The sequence below is a fragment of the Rattus norvegicus genome, chromosome 17 (genome assembly GCF_021556685.1).
Source record: "Rattus norvegicus strain SHRSP/BbbUtx chromosome 17, alternate assembly SHRSP_T2T, whole genome shotgun sequence".
In the NCBI taxonomy this organism is placed as follows: Eukaryota; Metazoa; Chordata; class Mammalia; order Rodentia; family Muridae; genus Rattus; species Rattus norvegicus.
Window position 1 is genome coordinate 75,545,610 of NC_141550.1, and position 13,338 is coordinate 75,558,947.

A 13,338-nucleotide genomic window follows, 5' to 3' on the forward strand; every position below is an offset into this window, starting at 1 on the left:
CAGCTCTTGGGAGGCTGATGAGTTGGAGACCAGTCTACCTAGAAAGTTCTAGCCCCCAGAGTAGCTACATAATGAGACCCCTATCTCCAAGCAAATTGAAATAAAAATAAGGTAGACGGTCTTTAAGGAAGGACGCCTAGGGTTGATCTCTAGCCTCTGCAGGCCAATGCATACAGACATGTATGTGTTCACGCGTGGGTATGTGCACACAAAGAATGTACGATGTAAGCAAACACATGGTAAAAGTAAGGACTCACGTTCTGCTGCAAAAAGAGCTGGATGGTTTTGTTTCTTAACAGGGTAGAACTGACTGGACATCTGCCCGTGAAGGACAGAGATGCTCAGAAGCATGATGGCAGGATCTCAGCAAACATGGTCCACTCACCGAAGAAGCTTGCAGATGCTACGGTTACTGCTGAGGTCATCCCTTTGTAGCTTCCAGCTCTTCAGAGCGCTCCAGTGAAAGACCACAGATGGGAATTTCCCATGATCCCCGTTTCAGTAACAAAACAGAGGTATATTAAAAATCCCTCAGGGATCCCTACAACACGTGCTTATTTATTTACTGTTTATTTCTTGAGACAGGCTCTCACGAAGGCCTGTTTCTAAAAGAAAGCATAGGACATCCTGCATTTTCTTTTGTAGTTATACAGTCTGCGAGCCTTGATGTGCAGAGGTGTGAGGTGAGCGGTCAGCACCCCACCAATCAGGTCTCAGATGATCAGGTCAAACGGGGGTCTGGAAGGGCCTCCGGTAGGAGAGAATATTGACATTAACTCTAAGACTGCGGGAGCACTTAGCTTTTAGAATTGGAGCTACTCTAGAAATGCCAGCTGCTGACTCACTGGCCACATCTGGCCCTAGTCAGCCAATATGTTGCGTTTCAACTCATCAGCTTCCCAAGAGCTTGGGTTAAATGCATGAGTTACCAACTCTGTTTTTCGGAGGCAAGGTCTCTCCCTACAATCTAGGGGTAGCTGATTAGATTATGTCGGGTAGCCAGAGAGCTCCTGGGAACTACTCCTTTCCTTGGCCCAGTGCTGGAATTGCAAGTATGCACCACTATACTGGATACTTTTATGTGGATTCTGGGAATTGAACCCAGGCCCTCATACTTTTGTAGCAAGCTCTTTATTGACTGAGCCATCTCCCTAGCCCAAGAACACGTCTTTGTCCATATTTTCTATATCAGAGAGCCAAACATTGATAGGATGTGCTAGTCTGGGATGTTTTCTCAGCGTCTGCATTTGCTCTCCTGCCAACCTCCTAGCATCTCCAATCCTTTCTCCCTCTGTCTTGTTCCAGGCTGCACATGGCCCTGTGCTACTTTAAGGACACAGTGGGAAGTACAAATCAGAATGGGAACAAGTCCCAGTTGTCATAGGAGGTAAAGTTCTCACACAAGAAGAATGAAACATCCCCCAAAGGACAGGAACCACTACACATACCAAGGAACAAATGAGTTGCCTGGCCTGAGATGGCTGTCTCAGTTCAAGGAAATAAAATTGTAACACTGTGACACCGATTGTTCCAGAAGCTTTGGTGCAGAAGAAAGACACTCACTGTTTAGTTCTTCAGGACTGGAATGCCATAGCTCTGTTCCTTGCTCTCTCTCCTCCATCTTTCCATATGAGGGAAGAGAAGGAGAGGGAAGGGGAGGGGGAAAAGGAAGGGGAGAGGGAGAGGTGGGGGAGAGGGAGAGGGCACATTCATGCACCAGGGCACTTGCCATCCTCTCTCTGAGTTCATAGCATCTCTGGTGACTTTGCCCGAGTCAACCTTGGGTATTGGTTCTTCCTTTCCCAACTTGTTAGAGCCAGGCACCTTGCTCATGGCTATGTATGTTAGATTAGCTGACCTAAAAACCTCTGAGGACTGTCTTGTCTTCTATCTCCATGTTGGAGTGCCAAGATTAGAGAGACTTTGTGTGTTCTGGGTATCCCAAGTCCGATCTGAAAGCTTGAGTGACAAGCCCATTGGGCCATCTTCCTCACTCTCCTTTCCTCTCTCTGAGTTCATAGCATCCCTTGGTGACTTTGCTCAAGTCGACCTTTGCTGGTGCCACATATTAGAAAATAGGATTATTGCCAAGTGGCGGTGACACTTACCTTTAATCTCAGCACTTGGGAAGCTGAAGGAGAAAGGTTGTGAGTTCCAGGCAAGACAATGCATAGCAAAACCCTTGTTTAAATATAGTTTTAGATGGCAAATAGACATTTTCCCTGGGATTGTGAGGAAGAGGGTAAAGTCACAGATGAGAAAGACCAGCGTGGTCATGTGTCAAAGTCACGAGGGGAGTAAGGAGACCAAATTGTGGGTAGCCTTTACTTCTCTATTTGCTGCTTGTTGGCTGTTTAATTTTATGCAAATAGATACGTTTTGAAGAATGACAACAAAGAGGATGATATTGGGCTAACACTAGAGAAAACATCTAGAACACTGTTGTAAGAATGAGAGACAATCTAATTTTTATTACCCTCTAGTAACTTGTGAGCTTTTCCTTGTCTTGTTTTCAACTATAAATCATCATCATTATCATCACAATCATCATCACCCTTATCACCACTACTACCACCATTACCAATCATCATCATCATCATCATCATCATCATCATCATCATCATCATCATCATCATTATCATCATGACCAATTGTTTGTGGTTTTTGGAGAACTTTTTGGAAATCAAAGTGCAATTTTGATGGTTGGGTAACATAGAAATGTTGGAAGAGCACTTACCTAGCATGTATGAAGCCCTGGTTTCAGACCCAGGATATATTGGGAACGGTGGCATACATGTATAATGCCAGCATGCTGGAGACAGAGGCAGGAAGATCAGAAGTTCAGGATAGCTGCTAGCTACATGTTGAGTTTGGGGTTACGTTTGGATACATGAGATCCTGCCTCAAAACAACAACAAATTTCCTTCTGATTTGTTTGTAAACGGCACAGCATTTGGGGATGAGACATTCTGGGTTTGCTTTCTGGCCTGGCCACTCAATGGTGTGAGTCATTCCCCATCTGTTCCCTTAGCTCCAGATCTGGACACGACAGAAAAGTTGCTTACTTAGGCTTAATGTAAGCTTCGATGAGACCAAGACTTAGGAAATGCTTCTCAGAGCCCTGGTGTATGTCAAGGAGTCACTAGATGGTATTTATTATTTTGGTTTAGGGATCTGGCTTTTGGTGATGGCCTGCCTTCAGGGATTCTCACAAGCTGTCTGTGGCCTGAAGAAAAGCAGAGATGTTTCCCTCTCATCTCTGTAACATGGGGTGGGGGTGGGGCAGGAGTAACCTCTTCTGAGATTTGAGGACTGCCAGTTTCCTTCTTATTGGACTTGAGTGTTGGTTAGACTCTGAGCCTACACTGGCTTTAAATGCTTGGCTTCTCCTCTTTAGCTCATGTGCTCTAACTTTGGAAAGAAGTACCCTATCCCAGGCTCATCAAAGAAGCAGTGATGGGCATAGGGACATTCAGAGGTACATGGTCCTCATCCCAACCTACCCTGCATTTGTTGTTCTTCAAGATGTTTCTGCTCAGTTAGCATTCTCAAAAATGAAAGGAGGAATGGAGTTTGCTCTTAGGGTGTGTACTCATTACTTTTATTGGTGCTCTGACAAAGTTCCTGTCAGAAGCATCTTAAAGGAGAAAAGATGGAGTTGCCTCACTGCATCAATGACTGCAACAGGTCCATGGCACGGAGCATGGCTCCTTACATCCTGGTGAATCAGGGTTGGGGATGTGGCTCAGTGAGCAGAGTGCTTGATTAACATGCATCCATCTCTGGGTTCAGCGTTTGATACTGCACAAAACAGGATGTGGTTGTGCACACCAGGGATTTAGCACCCAGGAGCTGTAGAAACAAGAGAATCAGGGGTCCAAGGTCATCCTCCACTACACAGCAAGTTCAACATTAGCTTGAGCCGAGAAGACCTTGCTTCAAAACAAAACCCACCACCAACACATCACCAAAACCACAACCACAGTCATCGTCCCTTTACCACCACCACCACCATCACCACCATCAAAAACAACTAACCAACCATCTTAGCAGATCAGGAAATAGAGATTTGAGGGACAGAAGCAGGATTTGGCTATAACCCTAAAAGATTCACCCATAGTGAGTCAGTCACCTCTGCCAGCCAGTCCCTATATAACCTCCATTAACAGTACCACCAGTAGGAGACTCGGTGTTCAAATCCAGCTTATGGGCACATTGGGAATCCAACTTGTAATGAGCTGTCAATGAGTTGTAAGGGATATAGGAATAAAGCTCCATCTCTCTGCCTTCTCCTAACTCCATCCCTTATTACCTGGACTATTTGTGAGTGTGTGTGCGCACATGCACGTGTGTATGTATAACAAGGTCTTACATGAAGCCCAGGCTGGCCTCAAGTGTAATCCTCCTATGTCAGCTTGCCTAGTACTGGGATTACAGCTGAGCATCCCCACACCTGGCTGATTGTACCTTGCGCCTCTTATGTCAGCCACTCTTTATGATTTGTCATCTCTAAAGGGAAAAGGGAAGTTGGTGACTGCCTCATGAAGTTCCAATAGCACATTGCAACGTTTACAAAGCAATGAGCAGTGCCCTCCATACAGTAAGCATTCTCAATATATTGTAAGTATTTTATTTTTTTAGTCAGTCCTCTTTTAACAGATTCAAATCAAATTGTGGTCTAACTTCCCGGAGGAAGTCAGGCGTTTCTCTTTGGCTGTCACCGCCCTTGGTTATCACAAGCTTTCATAAACATGCACCCTGCTCTCTCCTGCTTGGCTTCTTTAGGCCATTACTGTTTCCCGCCATTGACACATCACTGCTGACAGTAGGCATAGGAAAAATGCTGTGGTCTGGTCTATGTAGCAAAAATATTTTGTGGGAGGCCCCTTTGATTAGCTTTATTATTGCTTTTAATTCAGTGCACATGGGCAGTTAAATGTGTTTGGAGAGAAGCCACACTGGTTATAAAGATGGATAATCTCAGACCAGCTCTCATTCAATTTCGGAGTCAAGGAATTTGGATGAATGTTCTTAAGAACTGCTACCAAATATTTGGTGGTATTATACCACAAATGTTCATAACTTATATTCTTTCCCCACCCTATATCCTGTCGTGGATCTCTAAGTGTTATAGGTTTAAAATAACATTTGCGTTTTAATATCTTAGAGTTTATACTTTATTGAAATTGTGCATATACATAATTTAAAGTCAGAGTATGACTTTAACTATGAAAAATGTCTCTTACTTACTTAACCCTCATTCTGTCCCCTCCCCTAGAAAGACACTACCAACTATTCAGCTGTTTCTTCTCATATTGGCTTCTGTTATTCAAATACCATATTTTTAGTGCTTTATTTTCACTGCCAAGCACTTTCTGGTTTTGTTCTACTCTCAGACATGGAAATTTCTCTTTGAGGATCTAACATTTCTCCAGGGGTTGAAGTGCATGCTGCTGTTTTGGAAACCTGGGGTTCAGTTCCTGCCACCCACATCAGGCAGCTCGACTGCAAGGTAACTCCAGCTCCCTGGAATTTGATATACATTTCTGGTGTCTGGACACACACACACACACACACACACACACACACACACACACACACTCTTAATAAAAAACTAGAGTAAATGTGACTTTATTTATATCAGGCACTCAACTGCATGGTAACTCCAATTCCCTGGGATATGACATGTATTTCTGGTGTCTGGACACACACACACACACACACACACACACACACACACACACACAAGCTCTAGAGTAAACGGGACTTTATTTAGACTGTCTGAATGCACATCACAACCAAGTTCTTCACTGTTCTATAGCTCACGAAGCCTTTCATTTTCTTAGAATTAGTAACTGCCTTGGTTTTACTTCCTCCGTTGCCATCTGCTGACTTGAATGTAAGACTAACCCTTCACACAGTCAGGTATCTGGAAAGTCTGTCCCCAGTTGATGGCACTGTCTTGGGAGGTTGTGGATTGTATGGCAACAGAACCATAGGGGCAGAAAGTTATGTGTCACAGCCTAGTCCTGGTTCTCATGTGAGTTCTGTTTCCTGACTTGGGGGGCAATGTGAACTATTCAGCTACCTCATGCTCTGTTTACCACATTTCCTCTCTTTCATGATTAATTATGTTACCAAACCAATAAGTCCTTCTTCCCTTATTTCTGTCAGGTGTCCTGTCACAGTATGCAGGGAAGTAAGACAGAAAATTGACACCCAAGGAAATATTGCTGAGGGAACCTGTTTAGACGTGCAAACACTCTTTTTAAAAAAAATCACAAAAATGTAATAAAATCTTGTAACTAAGAAAAAGCCTATCAGAGGCTGGGATGGATCCCAGTGGTAGAGTACTGGTCTACCATACATGAAGCCCTGGCTCCAAACCCAGGTAAACTGGGCATGGTACAGGTCCTCCTGGAATCTTAACCTTTGGAAGACAGAGGCAGAAGGATCAGGAGTTCAAGGTCACCTTCAGTTACATAGAAAGTTTGAGGCTAGCCTAAGCTAAAGGAAACCTTGTCTCAAACATTTTTTTTTTTAAGACGCAGACAAAGAAATGACAAGAGAAATTTCATGAAGGAACTAGGAGAGAGAGAGTTAAGACTGCCATGGCATTTGTCAACTTTCTATCACTGCTTTGAAATGCCCAATGCCCAAGGGAACTAACTTACAAAAGGGGAAGGTGATGCTGTCTCACAGTCTTGGAGGTTTCAGTCCAAGCTAGCTGGCCACCTGCTTTACATTTGTGACAATGTTGCATGTTCTAGCACATGCTAGAAGTGACTGCTCAGTTCCATGTAGCAGTTAGAGAGAGAGGGAGGAGAGAGGGAGAGAGGGAGAGAGGGAGAGAGGGAGAGAGGGAGAGAGGGAGAGAGAGAGAGAGAGAGAGAGAGAGAGAGAGAGAGAGAGAGAGAGAGAGGAATGTGCCAAGGACACATTCACAATGACCTCAAGCATGCCACCAATCACCAACTCCTAAAGACTCCACCATCTCCCAGCTACCATAGGTTGAGGAAGAAGCCTTCACCATGGATCTTTAAGAGGCACTGCAGATCCAAACCATGCAATTAGCAAGGTAAATCTTATTGGAAAGTACAAGGCAAGTTCAGAGGGCTACAGTTGTGATCAATCCCATGGGCAGCAGTAGTCCAGATAGGGAGAGCAGAAAGAATAGCTTTGAATGGGAGATTGTACTGGTCAGGGGTTCTGGATACAGTTGGGTCAGTAAAACACTTGCTGAAATCTGAGTTTGATTGTCAGAGTACATGGACAAAGCCATTTGTGGTGCTGTGTGCTTATCATCCCAAAGATAAGGAGATGCAAGGCAGAGACAGATGGATCCCTGGTGTTCACTGGCCAGCTAGCCTAACCTACTTGGCAGAGATCCAGGCCAATCAGAAACGCTCTCTCCATAAGAGAGGCTTCATCCAGCAGCTGATAGGTGCAGAGACCCACAGTCAAACATTAGGCAGAGCTCAGGGAATCTGGCAGAAGATGGGGAGGAAGAATTGGAGTAGCCATAGGGTTAAGGACATGGCAAGAAAACCCACAGAACCAACCAACCAGGGCTCATAGGGTTTCACAAAGACTGGACCTATAATTGGGGAGCCTGTATGTTCCTGGCCTAGGTCCTCTAAATGTGAGGGTTGTGTAGCTTGGTGTTCTAGCGGGACTACTACTATGGAGTCTTTGACTCCTTTGCCTGCTTTTGGGACCCTTCTTTTTTTGACTTGGTTGTCTAGTCCAGCCTTAATATGTGGAGATGTGCATAGTCTTATTGTAACTTGATATGCTGTGTTTGGTTCATAGCCCTGGGAAGTCTGCTCTTTTCTGAAGAGAAACGAGGAGGAGGAGTGGATCTGGGGAAGAGAGAAGGTGGTGGAGAGGGACTGGGAGGAGAAGAGGGAAGGGAAACTACATTTGGGATATAAATGAGAGAAGAATAAAAATAATAAAAAAGAAAGAAAGAAACCCTCTCTCATACAAAAAGTGGATGATGCCCAAAGAACAGAACCAGAGGCTGTCCTCCAACCTCTACAAGTATGCAAACACACACACACACACACACACACACACACACACACACATACTCACACACACAGATGCACACAGACACATATACACAAACACATACAGACACATACACATACACACACAGATATACACACACAGACATATACACACAGACACAAACACACAAACACACAGACACACACACAGATACAGACACATACACAAAGACATACATACACACACAGACACATACACATACAAACACAGACATACACACAGACACACACACAGACACATACACACAAACATGCAGACACAAACATACAAATACACACCGACACACACACAGATATACACACACAGACATATACACACAGACACAAACACACAAACACACAGACACACACAGATACAGACACATACACAAAGACATACATACACACACAGACACATACACATACAAACACAGACATACACACAGACATACACACAGACACACACACACAGACATATACACACAAACATGCAGACACAAACATACAAATACACACCGACACACACACACACAGACACAAACACACACACACACACATACACACACACACACAGACACAGACACACCTTCATGGGAAACTCATAAGCCATTCTCACCTAACTTCTGGTCAGCTACCTCTCACAGCATATTCTCTGAGGAGGGGACAGCTCTCTATGGCCTTGTCTGTAGCAGAGAATAGCCTGCGAGGGTAACTGCCCCAAGGATTTACAACATTCCTGCATCCTGCTTGGGAGCAAACGACAAAGCATCATATTCTAGCACACTGGCCATCCATGTGAAAGGAACTGCAGCTTTACAAAACACTACTTTAAACCCAAGCACTTCATGCAGTTGTTTGAACCAACCAGTTCATGTGGTTGGGAAAAGAAGTGATGTGGGATTGACTGGAGAGATTCATGGAGCTGGTCAAAGCTTGTGCAGTATAGTGAGCCCCCAATTCCTGTGTACCCCTACCCTTGTCAACAAGGATTGGCTTCGACTTGTCTAATGTTAGCTCAATAAGCCACAGTTAGTACACAGAGGTGAGCATGCTCGCTTGCTCAATGAATTAGCGCAAGGGAAGCCTTTGCAAAGGAGAGATTAAATTTCCTTGTTTTTGTTGGAAAGCTCTCTAGGTCTCTGTCAGCAAATGTGCTATGGCATTCTTTCCATGGTGGGCTGGCTTTCAAGCCACTTGTTATTTTTATTTTCTTTGTTCTTGCTCTTCAGTGTCCAACTCTCTGGGAGGAACTCTTGTCCCTACATGCGGCCATTTCCTGGGGCTGGAGAAAGGGCAAAAGGTAGAGTAGGCTGGATAAAATCCAACATGCTTCATTAAATTTGTATTTCAAAGGAGATTTATAACCTGTCGAGAGAGACATAAGTACATCCCAAATTCGACCAAGGGATGTACTTGAACTAAGAAAGTCAGTCTTGTTTACCTGAAGTTGAAATTGAACCAGCTATGATAAAATTCTCTTCACCATCTCTATGTAGTCTCAGGGTCTCATGTGGAGGAAGACAATGTGGACTCAACACAGTTCCATGGTTGGAAGCAGATGCAGAAGCAGTGTCCTGTCACTGTGTCCCTTGGTCACTAGGGCAGAAAAGAACTTGGTTTCCTTCAGTACTCAGACCACAGTGAGGAGAGCTGAGCATTTGCCTTTCGTAAAACCCCAGCAAACAAGATAAAGAACTTGTGGCTGGTAAGCTGGTTCAGTGAGGTGCTTGAATTTGATCCCCGGAATTGACATTGTAGAAGGAGAGAAAAAACTTGCATGTTGTCCTCTGGACCCTACATGTGTCATACATACAACACACACTCACACTCATACACACACATACACACACTCACACACACAAACACAGAAGCACACATACACGCATGCATGCACACAAAGAGATGAATAAAAAGTATATATGTGTATGTATGTATATATATATATATATATATATATATATATATATATATATATGGTGATTCTATATTGTAGATCTCTATATAGAGGTACTGATGTCCAGGGGGGGCTAGACTTACATTCCTTTCAACAGTCACCATATCACAGCCTCATGCCTGCCTCAAACCACTACCACTATTTTTTTTTTTTTTTGAGTTGGTCTTATTCTTTAGCCTGGCCTGACCTGGAAGTTGCTATGTAGCACAGGCTCATCTTGGCTATCAGTGATTTTCCTGCCTCAGTTTCCTCAGTGCTGAGATTACAGATGTGAGCCCTAATACCCAGCTTTCATTGTTGTTGATGGAGTTTTTTTTGCTAATGGTCATTCTGCTTAGGTTGAGAGACTCCCAAAGCAAAATTGATTGACAATTTCTTGATTGTTAAACCCATTGGCCCTATTTCGTTGACCTATTGGCCACTTGTATTCTTGAGATGTCGACTCAAGTCTTCCATTCATTTCAAGGTTGGATTACTTGGCCCTTTTGTTTGTTTGTTTTTGAGCTCTTTATATATTAAGGGTATTAGTCCTTTGTCAAATGAATGGATGGCAAGACTTTCTCCCGTTCTGCAGGTCATCTTTGTCTTCGGCTTATTGGTTATTCCTTGGTTGAGCAGAAGTCTTTTGACCGGATGGGATCCCATTTGTCAATTCTTGTCTTTGTTTCCTTGGCTATTGGGATCCTACCCAGGAAATGGCTATCTGTGCCAAAATTTTGAAATATTTCCAGTAAGCTTTCTTCTAGTAGTTTGAGTTTTATATTATAGTCTTTTACATGCTCTTGAATCGATTCTTTTATAGGCTGAGAGACAGGAGACTGCTTTTTCTCTTTCCTGTGGGGCCACTCACTTTCTCCAGCTGCACCTGTTGAAAAGTCTGTCTTTGCTCCAAGGTCTGTTTTTGGCACTTTTGTTAAGAATCAGTTGGCTGAAGACTCATGGATTTATTTCTGGGCCATCTCTTCTATTTCACTAGGCAACATGTCTACTTTTATGCCAATACTACGGGTTTTGTTATGTTGACTCTCCAGTATATGTAACTTGAACACTGGTTAGTGCAATCCTTCCAACACTGCTTTTTTTGATTGGGGTTTGTTTCAGTTATTTGGAGTCTTTTGTGTTCTTGCAGAACTTTCCTGGCATTCCGGTGGAGATTATATTAAATTTACAAGTTGCTTGAGCATTACAGCCACTTGGTAATTCTGATTCTCCCAATCTGTGAATGTGGGAGATCTTTCAATCTTCTAGTATCTCTTCAATTTCATTCTCCATCGTGGAGGTCCTTACACATCCTTAGTTAGGCTTAAGCCGACATAGCTCATTTTCCATTTGGCTGTTGTAGAGAGAGACTTTATTTCTCAATGACATCTTAATTGTGATGTAGAAGAGGTCCTGATGCTGGATGCTTACTTTGTATTTTGCTACTTTGAGAATTTATTTATCAGATCAGAAAGACCTTCGGCACAACGCTTTTAATTTCCTATGCATAGACTCAAACCTTCAGTGTGTAGGCGTAGCTTAAATCCCCACTTCCTTGTCTCTAGGCCTTTTATTTCTTTGTCTTGTTTAATATTTCTAATGCTGTTTCGAATAAGCGTGGTAAGAGTGGACACTCATGTCTCAGTCTTGCTCTCAGATGAAATGTTTTCTGTTCCTCCATTTAGTGTAATATTGTTAGCTATACTCTTGCCATAGGGAGCTTTTATTGTGTTGTGGTGTCACCTTCTACACCCAATCTATCAATCATTTTCTCATAAAGTGATACTGGATTTTATCAAAGGTCTTTCCTGCAAGTATTAAAATGATTGCATGAGTTTTTCTTGATTTACTATGTTTATTGGTTTGCATGCAGTGAACCATCCTTGCATTCTGGAATAAAAGTCACTTCCTCCTCATGTATGATCTTTTACTGTGCTGTTGAATTTGTTCTGCAAATATTCAAATATTTATTAAGAATATTGTGTGTGTATTTGTCAGGAATAGTTTCTCTCTCTCCTTCTTTCTTCTTTTGCTTATGTTTTTATCAGTTCCAGTGGTATGGTTTAACTCGGTTCATAGAATAAGTCTGAAAGCATTCTTCTGATTTTGTTTTATGGGTGAATTTGAGGAGCATTGCTGTTAGCTTTTCTTTAAAAATTCGGTAACATTTACTAACAAGTCCATCAGTCCTGGCCTTTTCTTTACTTTGAGACCTTTTATATCTGATTTAATGGTATTATTTTCTGTAGATGGATTTAGGTTTCTTATATCTTCTTGATTCATTACGAGAATGGAATCAGTCTTCTTTGAGATTTTCTAATTTATTGATATAGCCTGTTCCAAATATTCTCAAATATTGAATGCACAGACTTTACCATCTTTGAATTTTAGCAATATCCTCTATAACATCGTTCTTTTCATGTGTAGACTTATTTAACTCTCTCACCTCTCTCTTCCTTTTCTGGGTATTAGGCCTAGGGTCACATGTGTGCTAGATAAGTGTTCTAACACTGAGCTGTATTATATATTACTGAGACCTTTTTATTTTTTATTTTTTTCTTTCTTTTATTTTGAGAGACAGTCTTACTAAGTTGCCAAGGCTAGCCTTGAACTTGTGGTCCTCCAGTCTCAGCTTCCCAAGTGGCTAACATTGTAGTCCTCTACCATCAGGTCCAACCTTTTTTTTTTTTTTTTTTTTAGACAAAATCTCACTTTGTTACACTTTCTGGTCTAGAAGTTTCCATGTAGACCAAGCTGTCCTTGAACTCACAGAGATCCACCTGCTTCTGCCTTCTGAGTGTTGTGATTAAAGTGTGCCCCACCATACCTGGCCCTTGAAGAGTTAGTTGCTTTTGATCACAGTGTTTAATGGAAAATGAGTACTATGGCTGTAGTGTACTACCCAGGTAGAGGTTACACTGATGCTGACCCAGGTAGAGGTTACACTGATGCTGACCCAGGTAGAGGTTACACTGATGCTGACCCAGGTAGAGGTTACACTGATGCTGACCCAGGTAGAGGTTACACTGATGCTGACCCAGGTAGAGGTTACACTGATGCTGACCCAGGTAGAGGTTACACTGATGCTGACCCAGGTAGAGGTTACACTGATGCTGACCCAGGTAGAGGTTACACTGATGCTGACCCAGGTAGAGGTTACACTGATGCTGACCCAGGTAGAGGTTACACTGATGCTGACCCAGGTAGAGGTTACACTGATGCTGACCCAGGTAGAGGTTACACCGTGTGATGCTGACCCAAGTAGATGTTACACCGTGTGATGCTCATTCTGTAGAGGTAGCTGATGATTACTGACCCTGGAAGAGGGGACGCTCTGTGACACTAATCTAGGCT